The 17,338-nt window shown below is 44.8% G+C and overlaps 1 protein-coding gene across 1 annotated transcript in view; it reads left to right on the forward strand.

Annotated features, from left to right (window-relative positions):
- The window catches only part of LOC146854871 (sodium- and chloride-dependent GABA transporter 2-like), a 681,032-nt gene that overhangs the window by 43,241 nt on the left and 620,453 nt on the right, over nt 1-17,338 (forward strand). The gene's annotated exons all lie outside the window — the stretch shown is intronic.

The raw sequence follows: 17,338 nt of genomic DNA on the forward strand, positions 1-17,338 counted from the left end.
TTCTGTCATGTGGTCATTCTCACCTGAGTGCCGCCAGGCTCGAGGGTCGGAGTTTTCAGGCAGGGGTGCGAAGCTGACATCCCCATGCAGGGTGGCCTACACAGGGATGGTTTAGCCAAAATTATACTCTGATCACGATAACTGGCTGACCTGGAATTCCTGACAAAGGCTCATTTGACTCTTCAGACCAAACCAGGGCTCCAAGAGGTTTGTTACACTCACTCTGATGGCCCCCTATTACTTGGTGTGCATGGATTACAAGAAAGGAAGGTAGCCTTCCTCTGGATTATTAAGGCCAAGGTATGAGGGACCTCCTTCTCTTTCGGTCTTTCTCCACAGGTGCCACCAGGGCCTGAGTTGGCCCGGCCCTGAGTCCCAGGGGCCTGAGACTGTGGCTGCCTTCCAGCCTGTCCGATGGGCCTTTACTCCAAGCAGCACTTCCTGGAGAGCAGTCAGGGATGCAAAGCTGACATTCCCATGCAGGGCAACCTGCTAAGGGGTCAGGATGTTTAGCCAGCACTGTACTCTAATCAATTGGACACACTTGACTAGTTTAGGAATGGCAAAAGCAAACAGAGGGGGGGAGAAAGAGGTTAAGACCACATGAACTTTTCATGGGAGGGGAGGGGTGCTTGTGGTCACACAGCGTCAAAGCTGCACCCTCAATCTGCTCTAAATTCCTACCCGTGGCCACGGGTAGGCATTTAGAGGCAGAGTGAGTGTGGTCACGGGTAGGCATTTAAAGGCAGAGTGAGGGTGCAGCTTTGCCAACTGTGTGACCACAAGCACACCTCCCCTCCCGTGAAAAGCTCATGGGGCCTTATGTAGGCATCAAACATATTGTTTAAGAGAAAAATACCGACTAGGTATTGTATGTTGCATGACAACCTGCGTATTTCACCTTGATAGTCATCAAGTAGACCAAATTGGTTATCTAGGAGTGGTGAAAGAGATCAATGTGTTTGGTCCTGAAGAAAAGCCTTAGGGGAAGGCTTGAAACATGTAGACCAGGGAGAAAAACACCCATTATAGTGTAATTTCTTCCTCCCCCTTTTTAACAATACCAGCCACAGGAATTAATAAAGTTTAGGTTCCATGTAGGCAGGTATTTTTAACCCACAGCATTTTTCTGACCCTTCCACTCTCAGAGTAGTATATAGCAAACACCTCACAAGGTGCTCCCATGTCTTCGTCGGTCATTTATTTATTTATTTGCAAACTTTTATATAGCGCTGGCTAGACCCTGAGGTATCAGAGTGCTTTACATGAGGATCAGTGAGTTACAGGTTCCATAATTACTTAGACAAGCGTAGACATAGGAGAAAAGAAAAAAAAACATGAGATTACACAATGATGTGAGATTATTGTCACATACACACATATTATGGTGAGTGAAGAGGTAGAGGGGGAATGGTAAACGGTGGTAGGTAACGCAGGTAGGAAAACACAACGGGGAGGCGAGGAAAACGATGTCCGATGTCCGGCTGGGTAGGTGCCAGCCAAGGGGTGAACCAGAGCCAAACTCCTCTAGAGCTGCATATGACAGCTCCACCGGGCATCAGCCAAAGTTGCTCAGGCACCGCGGTAAGTATAGATAGTTTTGATGTCCGCCAAGGGGGCATCTTTAAAGTTCCATCAAGAGCACCAGTCACAGTGTTGCTGGTAAACGCCGTCGGCCTCATCCTCCAGCACGCCCCCAGGTCAAGAGTGGAGAGAGGAGAGGTGGAAGAGACAGTTCCAAAGACCGCAGATCTTCCCCATTCCCAGCAGCAGTCTCTTGTTGCGGTGCTGATGTTGTTCACAATTTTGGGGTTTGGACTGGTGTGACTTGTCTGTTCATCCCTGGCTGCTGCTCCGCCCCTCCCCACAGAGTACTTGGTTCATTTTGAACAGGCCTCAATATTGAACAGACCGGCTGCCATATTAAGGTCAGGCAAGCCGCGGTGAGTCTCTGCTTAGCAGGGGTGGGGACTGGGCCCACAGCCCTCTTCTCCGTTACCTCCCAGTGCGCAAGCTGTAGAAAATCACTTCAGCTGTCAAGCCACCTCTTCCCCCACACCGGCAACCGAAGATGGCCTGCAATCCCCCGCTGTCTCTATTTCCCGGGCTGCTCACCTCCAAATATTCACTGGGTCCCGGGCTTCCCCCCCGGATCGCTCCACCTCCGCTATGCCACCTTCATTCAGCCGGGCTGATTCTTGTACTAGCCGCAGGGTCCGGAAGGCGTGTTTATACGTTCAGGATGCTCTGATACAGTTCTCGGTTATAGCTCAGCAATCCGTGTGGGCCGCTAGTGCACCTGATGCAAAGTGGAAAGGTGCAGGCAAAGTGAAACCAGGGGCAGATCGGGCTTATTGCTGTGCCCCTAAAGTGCTGGAGTGCTTTTCACATAACTATCTGGCCGGAGACCTCTAGTAGAAAGGATCCTATGGCAGAGAGGCCACAGAGGTCACTGAGTGGAGGCTCAGCCGCACAAATAGCCAGCACGCCCCAGCAAGAAGGAGTCGGATCTCAGCCCGTATGCTCACTCATCCCAGCCGCTGGCCCCAGCTACCGCTTCGGTGCACTTCTTACATGGGACTCGGAGTGTGCCGGTGGTTCCACTGCTGCTGCGGAAAACAATTGCAGATGTGGGGGGGTATCGCGGGAGCAGCTCACTCACCTATGGCAGGCTCCGCGGCACTGGGCTCTCCACGGCTATCCAGGCCCTCTCATGCAGCGGGGCGGGAAGAACCCGATGATAAAGCATACCACCAAGAGACCTTTTGGTGGGTGAGGGTTATTTTAAGAAAATGTATCATTTTCCCAGTTCCCTGTTTAGAACAACAGCTACTTGAAGGATAGTCTGGGTGGACTTTATTTGTTTTACCAAATATTTTAGGAATGGACCTCTTGGCCATCGTCAGCTGTTGTTTCAAGCAAAGAGCTTCCAACTCTTCTGAGCTATCCAACTTAAGGGTCTACCTTTTACAGAAGCCATTCAGCAGAGCAAAGGCCAAGCAGCCTGGCAACTTGTGGAGTTGTCTGACCAGAGTGGATGGGGTCTGGCAGTGCAAGTTCCAGAGGCCGGTTGGTGGTCTGGTTCCCATGCGTTTGTCCGTTGCCCTTCTCCTCCCAGTGCATTTCCGCAGCAGATTGGAATAACTCTTCCGTGGGTTGGCCCGGGTTACCCAGACACATCACCTCTGTGTTTTTCTCAGGCTGCGCCTTGGTCTGCCTCTCCCTTCTGTTGTCATGGAACAGGCTGGCCCCTGGGAATATATCCCTTTACTTCGCATGCCCTACATTGCATGCCTTTACAATGCGGTCATTACAATGACTGCGTTGTTACAACACAAACTATTACATCACAAGTCATTTCAATGACTTGCTGTAGGGGTCGCACTGGAATTAGGAATAGTATAATTTATTATTCCTACTCCAGTTTGTTCAAAAGCAGGGAAGGTGTTGGATTGCAAATCCCACCCCAGTGCGCCCCCTACAGCAAGTCGTTGAAACAACTTGCGATGTTAAGGTTCGCGTTGTAACAGCGCAGTCGTTGTAACGACCGCGTTGTAAAGGCATGCAATGTAAGGCATGCATTGTTACGGCTGTTTCCCGCCCCGCGGGTGCCCTCGTGACTGCCCTGTGCCATAGCCCACCAAAGGCAAGAAGGGAATCTCAAAGCAGTCTCCTGAGGATCCTTCTCCAACCCAGGAGGTGTGGTTGTCTGGTTGATCCTGCCAGCAGCATATACTTGCCTCAATATTTTAGTCATGCACTTGTAAGTACACACTGCTGGTACAGTGAAATTGCAAATAGCTCATTAAATCAGTTGTGGTTCTTTGATCACTCCATCTGTTACATTGATAACTGTGGTAATTCTACACCTAATATTTGCTGACGAGCACTGCTAAATATTTGAGCCATGCACTTGTAAGAACACACTGCTGGTACTCACCCACCAAAAGGTCCCTTGGTGGCATGCTTTATCATCGGGTTCTTCCCGCCCTGCTGCGTGACGGGGCCTGCTATGACCAACAAATACGTGGGAGCACTTTGTGAGGTGTGTGCTATATCCTACTCTGAGAGTGGAAGGGTAAGCACTTTGTGAGGTGTGTGCTATATCCTACTCTAAGAGTGGAAGGGTAAAAAAAATGCTGTGGGTTAAAAATACCTGCCTACATGGAACCTAAACTTTATTCATTCCTGTGGCTGGTATTGTTAAAAAGGGAGGGGGAAATTACACTATAATGGGTGTTTTTCTCCCTGGTCTACATGTTCCAAGCCTTACCCTAAGGCTTTCCTTCGGGACCAAAATCATTGATCCCTTTCACCACTCCTAGATAACCTATTTTGTCTACTTGATGATTATCAAGGTGAAATACACAGGTTGTCATGCAACATACAATACCTGGTTGGTATTTTTCTTTTAAACAATATATTTGGTGCCTACATAAGACCCCATGAGCTTTTCACAGGAGGGGAGCGGTGCTTGTGGTCACACAGTTGTCAAAGCTGCACACTCACTCTGCCTCTAAATGCCTACCAGTGACCACACTCACTCTGCCTCTAAATGCCTCTAAATGCCTACCTGTGGCCACGGGTAGGCATTTAGAAGAAGATTGAGGGTGCAGCTTTGACAATGTGTGACCACAAGCACCCTTCCACTCCCTTGAAAAGCTCATGGGGCCTTAACCTCTCTCTCCCCCCCCCTCTGTTTGTTTTTGCCATTCCGAAACTAGACAAGTGTGTCCAATTGATTAGAGTACAGTGCTGGCTAAACCTTCTGACCCCTGAGCAGGTTGGCCTGCTTGGGGATGTCAGCTTTGCATCCCTGACTGCTCTCCAGGAAGTGCTGCTTGGAGTAAAGGCCCATCGGACAGGCTGGAAGGCAGCCACAGTCTCAGGCCCCTGGGACTCCTGGGCGGGCCTACTCAGGCCCTGGTAGCACCTGTGGTGATAGACCGGAAGAGAAGGAGGTCCCTCATAACTTGTCCTTAATAATCCAGAGGAAGGCTACAATCCTTTCTTGTAATCCGAGCACACCAAGTAAAAGGGGGCCATCAGAGTGAGTGTAACAAACCTCTTGGAGCACTGGTTGGGCCTGAAGAGTTAAATGATCCATTGTCAGGAATTCCAGGTCACCCAGTTATCGTGATCAGAGTATGATTTGGCTAAACCATCCCTGTGTAGGCCACCCTGCATGGGGATGTCAGCTTCACACCCCTGCCTGCTCACGAGAAAGCAAGACCTGGTAGAACAGCCCTTCAGAAAGGGCTGAAAGGCAGCTGCAAATCTCCGACCCTCGAGCCTGACGGCACTCAGGTGAGAATGACCACATTACCCTGTCCCTACAGTTCACCATTTTTCGGGTCCTATCACATACTCTAATGCTCCAACCCAACAGAGTAGGCGATATGGGCTCGTGGTGAGCCTCCCCCTAATGTCACAATGGAATCGCACCTCAGACAACACACACCGGTCCTCATCTTCATTGTGCCACAAGGCTTTAATTGGCCCTCTGACTTTCCCACATGCTAGTCTCCTTGATCCATGTTTCAAGATGGGTCACATGGGTAGCCAACATCCCCGCAGAACCATGTCAACCGGCGTAGGCCACCTCACCCAGGAGCAAGATGTGGTCAGGCCCACTGTGCACAGTCTGCCCCAGTTGACAGTTGTGCGAGGAGCAGGGGACCCCATTACCCTTCCTGACTCTGGTGTTCCCCAAGAGTGGCTGGGGTGGTTGCCAGGGACACGGCAAAGCTGCTGCCAGGGGACTGTAACACTCTCTGCCTGACTGGAGAGCCACCTGCCACACTGAAGGCTTCCCAGCTGACCTGGAGCCAGTCGCTGCACACCACTTCAGAGGAAGTGAACCCTGTGGAGGCTGGGTGCACTAAGATGACAATCCGATGGAGGGGATCCACTCTCCAAGGTTCCTGCAGTGTTGAAACCTCTTGGTGGAATGCACGGACCCCAACTGTTTACCTCTCAACAGTTTCACACTTTCTTGAACTCTCTTCAAAGTTCATTTCAACTTTCCTTGACGTGGAGTCAGTCTTCTGTATGTCACATTTCCTGCACGCACTGCCAATCAGGGATTGACCACAGGGCTCTTCCCTCCACACAATATGGAGGGACACCTGGTTAGTTTCTTTTCCTCAGTTTAGAAATATGCTTAAATTCAGTGGGTCGCCATGTCTGATCTAACGTCAAAGTCCGATGCCGGGGCACGATTAAGCTAAACCATTTCCCTAGGCTGCAGAATGGGAGGGTCCTCGTTTGCACATGGGGGTCACAGCAGCACAACCTATCGGAGACCGCCGGGGCCTGAATGGAACTAGCACCCTCAGGCAGGCATGGGACCTTCCTAGCCGCAGAATTGAGCACCTAAGGCGGGGCATTATTGCAGCTGTTGGACATCACCGACAGCCATGTGCAGCTCCAACTATCAATGTGTCCAGCAATTCACACTGATTCTTGTAGATAGCTGAGTTCTTCACTAACGCATGAGCAGAGTGATCCACCGTGAACAGTAACAAGCAACTTTCACAATGTTCACCCACCTCAGGTGCAGAAAAGGAGCTGCCATCCACTGCCCCGTAATTAGTCAGCCCAACACCCCATCAGGCTTCCCCTATAGAAGTCGGCCTCCACAATTTAAAGAGGATTTCCAGGTGCTTGACCCAGGAGCCCCACCCTACCAACCTGAATATGAACAAGCAAGAGGTTCCCACAACAGCAGAGACTGGCGACTTTACCACCAGCCATCCCAGACAGGGCCTACCAGTTTTGAAACCCCAGCCTGGCCACACAGGACAAGGCCACTAAGTACCTGACAATAAAGGAGGTTTGCCTCATCTGCACATCAGCCACCAGGACAGCTCCCCCCTTGCTGCTCCGCTGCCTCCCTGGTTTCTGAATTTTTACTTGGTATTGAGCTCAACCTAGTTTAACAAATCTTTTTTCAGATTTGTTCAACTTACTTAGTGCTGTACTGCCTTTGTTCTAGTTATCGCTTGGTTTTCCTGCCTCTAGTTTTACCTCAGTTTTTCCTGCTGCATCTCCTTTCCACTTCCCGCCCTTGCCGGCCCTGCCCACAACCTCGCAGCGCCCCTTCCTCCTCCCAGGACCTGTTTAATGGAGGCTGCAGCGCAGCCGTGAAACGGATGCATGAAGCAGGCATGTCCCCTGCGTGTTGTGAGTCCCTAGCTTAGGCATCACCCCCAAGTCATGCCAGTGGCCTGAGTTCACCTCTTGCCCTGTAGGAGACACACATGGATTCTTGAGCAACCATGGGAGTTTTCTCCTCTGACCCCTTGAAGCAGTTCATACAGGCTTCGAGGGGCAAGGCATCTCCACCAAAAGACACCAGGGTTCCCTCATGGACCGAGCACCTAAGTCAGGCCACCCGGGCCAGAATCTGGAGCCCAAGTGGCAGGGCTTTTAGGGTGTACCAGCCCAGGGATGTACTATAATTCGGTTCCCCCAGGTGCATGTGCTCTATCTTGGGAGAGCTGTCTCTCACACCAAGGCCCTCCCAGATGGCCCGGGACATATCCACCCAGTCCCTTACATGTCAGTTGGGTCCTCCTGGGTAGAGAAGCCCTCAACATGTCCCCACTGAGTGCCCAGGACCCATGGAGCACTTCACAGGCCAAGACACACGAGAGGAGGCCTTGCGCTGTGGTTCCACCTGAGAGGCAGCTGAGAGTTCAGGCTGTCACCGTCAGTCACTCAGGCAACTCTGCCGTTAATGATCCTTCAGCAGGTATACCTACGGGAACCTTGTTATGACTTTTACTTCCTCTATTTAGTCAATTTTGATCATCTTCCCAGCACAAGAGCAATTACCAACCCAGGAGCGGACGATCTGAGGACTTCATTGAACCATCTAATCAGTAGTAGAGAGTGGCGGAGTGTACAAAGGATAGGTACTTACTGGAAATTTGCACTTGCCCCCACAAACATCTAAGTGCATCACAGACCTGTTATTGCTTTATCTACTGTAGCTGGATGCTACTTGTCCCACTGAGAAGTTGAACACCGGTTGCTGGGGGTGACTTAGCTAGTTAGCCTGAAGGAGTCTTGTTCGCTCCCTGAATTAACAAGACAAATCACTTCACCAACTAAGGACGGCCATGCACCACCACCCACAGAATCAAGAATTAGCTATCAATCTGTCAATACTTCACTCCTCCAGACCAGGTGAGATATTCCTTGTTGAATCATATTAAGCCACAGGCTCCATTCCTGGTGGTGCCCTTCTACCAATTTCTTTAATGTTCAGCTTTGTAACCATACTTGCCCCAGAACCCAAATACGTTGGTTTCCCTGAAGCTGCTAAGTGAGTTATGGGTATAATAATTTGACAAGGATCTATTGGAGGGTATGTCTGGTGCAGCCAGCTGTGGTAATTCCAGCTACAATAGTGTATATTAAAGTTGCTGTATTTATAAAGCTCATAGTAGGATCTTGGGATCAAGCTAGTGGTCTGCCATGAGACGAGCTACGGCCTCTCCTCTCCCCTGCCTTTTGGCTTTCCCTTGATGCTCTTAATTGAGTGTTCTGGTTTTCTGAAGTGTTTATTTTGAACAAATTGGAGTGTTACTTAGAAGGCCAGTTGCCTGAATAGTTCAGCTATGAATTGTGTAGTAGGACTTTGGTTCTATTTTGTTGGTTTTTGGAATTGGTGCCATAATTAAGAGGGATGGTCTGGGGTATAAGTATTGTGCTGTTAGAGGTGAAATTCTTGGACTGGCATAGGATGAAACAAAGCAAATACCCTTTCCAAGAATGTTATCATTAATCAAGAATGAAAGTCTGATGTTCAAAGACGTACAGACACCGTTGTAGTTATGAAAATAAACTTTGAAAACATTAGAAATGAGGGGGAGGCTACAAGAGATCACACCTGACAATGAAATGTGTCCTGAAAATCACATATAGTGTAAAGAACCAAGGAGCACACCCCTCTCTGCTCCTTAACTAGGAAACAAATCCTATGGCAACATTATACACAAAGAGGTTCAGCACTATTCAACGAGCTATAACAATCAACATCAATATTCAAGAAATAGTGGACACACAAGAAAAGTGTCCAGATCCCTGATGTGGATTTTTTAAAGGATTTTCTCTTTATTATATTTTTTTCTTAAGAACAGAAGATCATAGCCGACGCGTTTCGTCTCAAGCAGAGACTTTTTCAGGGCTATCAAAAAAACATACAAATATAGTTTTAGAATGTTTTCATACATACGCTAAAACACACTCACTACATATTAAAAGAGAACACATATATATACATAAATTGATAACAAATACCTTCCATATAATGATAGAAAATATTAGTATGGTATCACTTAACACTGTAGATAGGCCTATTTACAGTAGTTCATGATGGGGACAATTGTATATTGAATTAACATGGTTCAGCTTCCATTACAATATAAAAATACACAGATTAGACTGAAAACAATAATGTTCATCAGAGAATGGTAATGGTTGATGTCATACCTTCACAAAGTATCAAGAGTGTATTCAAAAAGACGCTGTCAATTTCAACCATGTGTTAAGGAATCACAGTTTCCATAGACCTTTATATGGTGGACAATATCTTGAAACATAAATGTGTTGGCTATGAAACCATATCTATCACTGTCCAATGAACTTATATATATACTTCTATTGACTATATTTTCAATTAGACATGTGTATATCTGGACAGCATCATGACCCATGATGTATCTATTATCTATTGTCACATTCCAATTATCATGCCAAGAAGGAAATTCAAATTGACATTCACACTATATTTTCTGTAGTAAAACGGCTGGAGAATCTACAGAGGAGAGAGAGCTAGGCGTTTTCAATTAAAGTGGAATAGGCGCATGTAAAACTAGGTCCAATCTTTCATTCATAGCATCTCATTCCATTAGGGGATCGGTGTATACGGCACTAATGCCAAGCAATAGGCGTTTTCTACGCGACAAAAGTTGAGTCTCCTATACGTATTTACAAAGTTCTCGTTTTTTTTTTCTTTTTGCAATGTTGTTCAAAATCAGTGTATATTTAAATCATCGCTTGATGTCACGCTTCGCGGGTGCTAGAAAGTTTTGGATTTGAAGCCTACACTCCCAACAAGGGGCATTTTTAGATCCCCCGCCCATGGAAAAGTATAACCCCTGTTGTTAACGACCGCAGAAATTAACATGTACACGAGGCCACCATCTTAGACGACTGTGCCTCGCAATGTGTAATACGGGATACATGGATAACTTAGAGTGAAAGCATGGCTCTACTCATAACTCCATAAATATGAGAGCTATAAGAGTATATGGAATTCTAAAGGCGTAACATACATTTCGAAGCGCTCACTGTTAACAGACCAATGTCACAAATTAATTATTTAACAATATTCCGTCCCAATATAACTCACCAGCAATGGCTTGGTGGCCGGTAGCGTATGTGTTCCACAGTTTCAGATTTGAAACCGAGCTTCTAAAAGCGGGCATTTTTAAATCCCCAACCGGAAATGTGGAACACCTGTTGTGTGATAACAACAGAAGACGTCCTCAGACGTTGCGAGGTGATCTATAAGCAGGGCGGCCATCTTGAAATAGTGTTGCGGCGAATATAGAAATATTAGTGCGGACATTTCACAACTACTGGTACAGGTCACCATATCTGATTAGAAGACCACAGTATGGATGTGATAATATCCCTCAATTTTCGATAGATTTATAGATTACTCCAGTGTAAGCGAAGCAAGGACTTTATAAAATCATTGGTTCCCAAAGATGGAGTGATTACTAATGCATTAACATCACCAAAAAACGAGTAAAACAAACATACTAAAATTGTCACTTTTGCAGAGACGACATCTATTTACTGGTTCCATATGGAGGCTAGGGCCGGTACAAAAAACTGTCGACCATTTTTGAATGGTGGACAGTGTGAGCACAGCTTTGCCAAGATTAGCGATTTCTCTATTATCCCGAATATGGATTTGTCGTTTTAAATTAAAGATTGTTAATAGACGATCTATTCCAGTACAGACCTAATGATATATTTATGATGGCTCAATCTAGTGTTCAGAACGACTGTGTGAGTTATGAAATCGATTTCACCAATTGCATTCACAATATTTATATAGGTATCACACATAGAACCTAGATGTTTCTAATATTTGTAAAAAAACAATGTACTAAGCCAATTCCAAATAGACAATGAATCATCATGTATAGAATTATCACAGTCACGTTGTGCAGACTCCATATGATGAACAAATGTTCCTTCAATTGTCCGACAATATTTACTTGTCTTTGTCCCATGATGATAAAATTTGCATTCGACATTCAATAACACCTTGCTGCACAAATAATATTTACAGTTATAATTCAAAATGTCACAGTTTTTGAATAATCATATACATGATGTATTAAATGATTCATCTGATGGTAAATGAATATCGATGCATTATGATTGAAAACATTTGACTAAATCAAAAAAGAAGAAAAATATCAAACATTTCCATGAACAAATAGTCAGTGTTTCTACATAATTGCACAATGACTACAGCTGTTATATACAGCAGTCAATGCGATATGACAAAGTAGTCAGTAAATCACCTATTGAGGACTATATATATTTTTTATTTCTAGTCAACACATTCTCAGGATTATCTTAAAGAAAGTGGTGTATCTCATTATTGATATTGAGTCCAAACTTACTTGTCCTAAGGCGGCATATCCAAGATGCCTCTCGCTGTCTAAGAATCAATTCCCTGTTGCCACCTCTCTCTGGTTTCATAACATGATCAATGCCACAGAAAGTGATGTTCTTATCATGGGGATGATCGTGGTGTATGTGCATGGTGACTGGATATTTGACGTCACAGTTTTTTATAGCTCTTACATGTTCTTGAATTCGTAGTTTAAGACTGCGAATACTGCTGCCAATATATGCCTCTTTACAAGCACATACAATCATGTACACCGTGTAAGTTGTGTTGCAGTTAATGAAACAGTTTATAGAGAACTATCTTTTTTGACTGCTGCAGAATTTTTTAAGCTTGTTCTGACCAAATTTAAATATGCAGCAATTACCACATGTGTAAAAATCTAATGGTTTTTCAGGTAGCCAAGTGGAGGTAGAAATGTGAACACTTTTAACATAGCTGGGACTTAGCATGTCTTTTAATGTCCTGCTCCTCCGATAAACTACTCTAGGTTTATTGGATATTATATCGGCCGGAAGAGATTCTGACTCAAGCAAACACCAGTTCTTTCTCAGAATGTTATAGATGTGATTGCTAAACACGTTGTGTTCTGTGATAAATAAAACTTCTGAGTAATGTTTATTACCACATTGGTTTTTTTTGGCATTAGACACTAGGGCAGTGGTCTTCAAACCTTTTGATGCCCCCCACCTTCAAAACTTTCTAGGCGAGACCCCCTACTGACAAAAAAATCTAGAACCTGGTACTCCTTATCATTGACAACCATAAATGTTCTCCAGGCAACAGGTCAATCTGTGGTTGCACCTCATTAGTACCAGTTTACACCCAAATATAGCAATAAGAAACAAAAAGGTGACCAGTGCAGCTGTTACAAAGAACCTTCTACTGAACGGCAACACCTGTTGCTGCTTTTCAGTAACTTTTGAACCTTTTGAGTAAAAAAAATGCTTTTTGTTAAATCAGCAGAATATGTGGAAGAGGATGTATTATGTGGCAAATGCAGCAAATCTATAATTATGCTAAAATTGCTGCGGCTGCACAATCACATAATCCCAGTGGCCCATAGTAGAATAGCGGTAATGTATGGGCTGCAACTTTATTGCACGGCATCAGAGGAAAACCTTATTAGATTTCATGGGAAGCTGATGGCTTGGAATTTACAGCTGCATGTAACTGGAGGTAGCTGAACATCATTCATCATAATTAAAACATAAAAATTCACAATTATTAATGATGAACTGTAAGGTCCAAGTAGTATGCTTTAATTCCAGGGTACGAAGTGGTCCCTTAATCTTCCTTCATACTGTTTTTCTAAACATGTTTTTATTTTTAACATTATGAAAATAAATGCTTTTATTTTAACAAAAATTGACCCCTGCTTATATTAGCTTGTTTCTGTTGTTGACATCAGTCATGTTTTGGGGGGCCGGAGAGCCTTCAGAGTCTGAACATGGCGGCTGGGTCAAAGGTGTGGCTAAAAACAAAATATTCTGCATGTTTTTTAGGTCTTTCACTCTCAGGTAGCTACATATAAAACAACGGGCAACTTCAATGAATAATAAATACATTTTTTAAACGTTGGTTCTCATTGGGAAATGCACTAAAGTACAATATGAAGCCACTATTAGTTAATGCATTGCAAAGGTCTGTGTGAAACTAGAGAGCCACAGAATTAAATCGTGGTTAGTGCAGTGGAGAATAGTCACTTGTGTATTTTAGTGCCAAGAGGTCACAGCCTGTGACAGAAAGCACTGTGAATATTTAAGTCTTTATTTTATACTTGAATTACGCACAGTACAAGATCGACCACTACAAAATGCTAAATGTTTTACGAGAAAATGGAGCTTTCAAAATATAGGCCCTGTCTGTGCGTCACTTTTTATGACGATCTGGTTGTGCAAAGTGCAGACCCATATATACGAGGCCACGCAAAATCACTTTGCGTGGGTTTTCATGGCCTCCTAGATATGGTGTAAGGCAACGCAGCAAAGCTGATGCGTTGCCTTACACTGCGTCAGGGGGGCATTTCATGAGCATTGTGGTTGGTATTCCCACACAACACCCATGGGTTTTGACACATACCCAGATTTACAATGATCTGTAAACCTGAGGATGTGTCAAAACTGTACGCCACCCCAGGGGGTGCATAACAAGGAGAAATATCTTTATTTCTCCTCAATTGTTTCCTCTTTCTATGTGCAGCAAGCCTAGAAAGTGGAAAAAAGCCTCCATAGATTGTTTTTGTGCAGGAAGATGTGCCTTCCTGCACAAAAATAATCCTGCCAACAATGCAGACACCCTTGCACCATGGTGCAAGGGTGCCTGCGTTGGTGCTAGGCACCAAATTATGTGCCGTCAGAAAGAACAGGAATGCACGGTATCTTATAAATACGGTCCAGTTCTGCCCTTTCAAATTGGCATAGAGCAGCACAGCAAAAATACTTGCGGCGCTGCCCTACACCATTTCATTGTGAATGATGCCCATGGATTTTAGTAATACCCAGACCCTATGTAATGCATTTTTTTACATAACTGCCCCTTCAACACCTTCTCAGGGATAGGAAGCGCTATGTAAATACAATGACAATTAAAAGCAAGCACTTCACAGCTCAGTTAACTCAATGCGCTACCACTCAAAAAGCTTCAAGTTATTTGATAAATTAACTGCAACAGCACTCTCCTGTAAGGCACACACCTAAACAAACGCGCCTTTCTACCAGTGTGCTGCTGGCCAGAAAGAAATGCAAATGTGTACAACTAGTTAATCTGCAAATGTAAAGGATTTGCAGGTTAACTCGTTGTGCACATTTGCATTACTCTCAGGCCAGCAGCACACTGGCAGGAAGCAAGTTTAGCTGTCGGCCTGGCTTCAGTTTCACAGGAGATTCCCTGAATACCACTCCAGCCGAAGCATTTAACTACAGGAATTAACCATCTGAAGAGCGCGACCCCCTTCCCATGACTTCACGCCCCCCCTGGGGGTCGCGCCCCACAGATTGAAGACCTCTGCACTGGGGTCTCCTTCCTATTTGAGGACAGGGCTCTTTTCTCTGCATTGTCTAAACATGCTTTATCATAACCCCTCTTGGAGAAGTTGGTTTTGATCTGGTTGATATTCCTAGTAAAGTCTTTATCCATACTGCAGTTGCGCCCAGCGCGAACCATTTTACCATACGGTATGGCTTTGATGGTGGACTGCAGATGGGCGCTAATAGCATGTAGATAACTGTTGCACGACGTCTTCTTCCTATACATATAACTCTGTATACTAGTCCCACTAGTCCCAGAATAATCTTAAATCAAGAAACTCAATGTTGGTCTCTGAGTGTTGAATGGTCAATTTAACATTGAAGCTATTCTTATTTAGATACTGATGGTACATATTTAGATTTTCAACCGTACCATGCCATATCATAATCTCATCGTCGTTGTAACGTCCATAGAAAATTACATTGTTGCTCCACATGTGGGCCCCTGGACTCCAGACATGCTCCACCTCATACAGCCCCATAAATGCATTTTGTGTCAGAATCATCTCTGCCATATTTAACAGCATATCCGTATGTTCAAGGTGTTGTGCTCCCCGCTTGAAAAGAATGTGCTTGAGAGCTCTCATACCTTCTTGAATTTGAATACAAGTATATAAGCTTTCAACGTCCATGGACACAAAAAGTAGATTTTCATGATCCCATTTAAAGCCTTCCAATTTACATAGAAGATCAGAGCTATCCCTCAAATAGGCGGTAGATTTTTAACAATGGGTTGTAGAAAATAATCTACATATTGGGCAATGTGTTCAGTAGGCCCACCATTCCCAGAGATTATGGGCCTCCCAGGTGGAAAGGGGCCCCATTTATGGATCTTCTGTGAAATGTAAATACAAGGTGATCTGGAATGGTGGGCCTGTAAATATTTGTATTCATGGTCGGACAACAAATAGGATTCATGCCAATCCCATGGTTTTGAGTTCATGTTATTTTCTATTTGAGCAATGGGATTGGACATTAATTTCTCATAACATTGTGCATCATTTAGCTGCCTGTCAATCTCTTTCAGATAGTCATTTAGGTTCATAAGGACGATGTTGCCACCTTTTTTGGCCAGTCTAATCTGTGTGTTTTTATATTTTAATGGAAGCTGAACCATGTTAATCCATTATACAATTGTTCCCTTCATGAACTACTGTAATTAGGCCTATCTACAGTGTTAAGTGATACCATACTAATATTTTCTATCATTATATGGAAGGTATTTGTTATCAATTTATGTATATATATGTGTTCTCTTTTAATATGTAGTGAGTGTGTTTTAGTGTTTGTATGAAAACAGTTTAAAACTATATTTGTATGTTTTTTTGATAGCCCTGAAGAAGTCTCTGCTTGAGACGAAACGCGTCGGCTATGATCTTCTGTTCTTAAGAAAAAAATATAATAAAGAGAAAATCCTTTAAGAAATCCACGTCAGGGATCTGGACATTTTTCTTGTGTGTCCACTATTTCTTGAATATTGATGTTGATTGTTATAACTCGTTGAATAGAGCTGAACCTCTTTGTGTATAATGAACATAAACTTTGCTGATCAGTGATCCGGCGGTGTTATACCCATAACTCGCTAAGCAGCTTCAGGGAAACCAATGTATTTGGGTTCTGGGGCAAGTATGGTTACAAAGCTGAACATTAAAGAAATTGGTAGAAGGGCACCACCAGTAATGGAGCCTGTGGCTTAATATGATTCAACAAGGGATATCTCACCTTGCCTGGATGAGGAAAGGATTGACAGATTGATAGCTTTTTCTTGATTCTGTGGGTGGTGGTGCATGGCCGTCCTTAGTTGGTGAAGTGATTTGTCTTGTTAATTCAGATAGCGAACAAGACTCCTCCAGGCTAACTAGTTAAGTGACCCCCAGCATTCGCTGTTCAACTTCTTAGTGGTACAAGTAGCATCCAGCCACAGTAGATAAAGCAATAACAGGTCTGTGATGTACTTAGATGTTTGTCGCGGCAAGTGCATCACTGAATGGATCAGCATGTGTCTGCCCTTTGCCGACAGATGTAGTTAACCCTCTGAACCCCCTTCATGATAGGGATTGCTATTATTTCCATTAAAAAGAAATTTCCAGTAAGTACCTATCCTTTGTACACTCCGCCCCTCTCTACTACTGATTAGATGGGTTAATGAACTCCTTGGATCTGCCGCTCCAGGGTTGGCAATTGCTGTTGTGCTGGGAAGATGATCAAACTTGACTACATAGTGGAAGTAAAAGTCATAACAAGGTTCCCGTAGGTATACCTGCTGAAGGATCATTAATGGCAGAATTGCCTGAGTGACTGACGGTGACAGCCTGAACTCTCAGCTGCCTCTCAGATGGAACCACAGTGCAAGGCCTCCCCTCATGTGTCTCGGCCTGTGGAGTGCTCCATGGGCCCTGGGCACTCAGTGAGGACATGTGGAGGGCTTCTCTAACTAGGAGGACACAACTGACATGTGAGGAACTTGGTGTGAGAGACAGCTCTTCCAAGATGGAGCACATGCACCTGGGGGGAACCAAATTATAGTACCTCCCTGGGCTGGGACCCCCTAAAAGCCCTGCCACTTGGGCTCCAGATTCTGGCC

This window comes from Triturus cristatus, chromosome 4_1 (genome assembly GCF_964204655.1).
Source record: "Triturus cristatus chromosome 4_1, aTriCri1.1, whole genome shotgun sequence".
In the NCBI taxonomy this organism is placed as follows: Eukaryota; Metazoa; Chordata; class Amphibia; order Caudata; family Salamandridae; genus Triturus; species Triturus cristatus.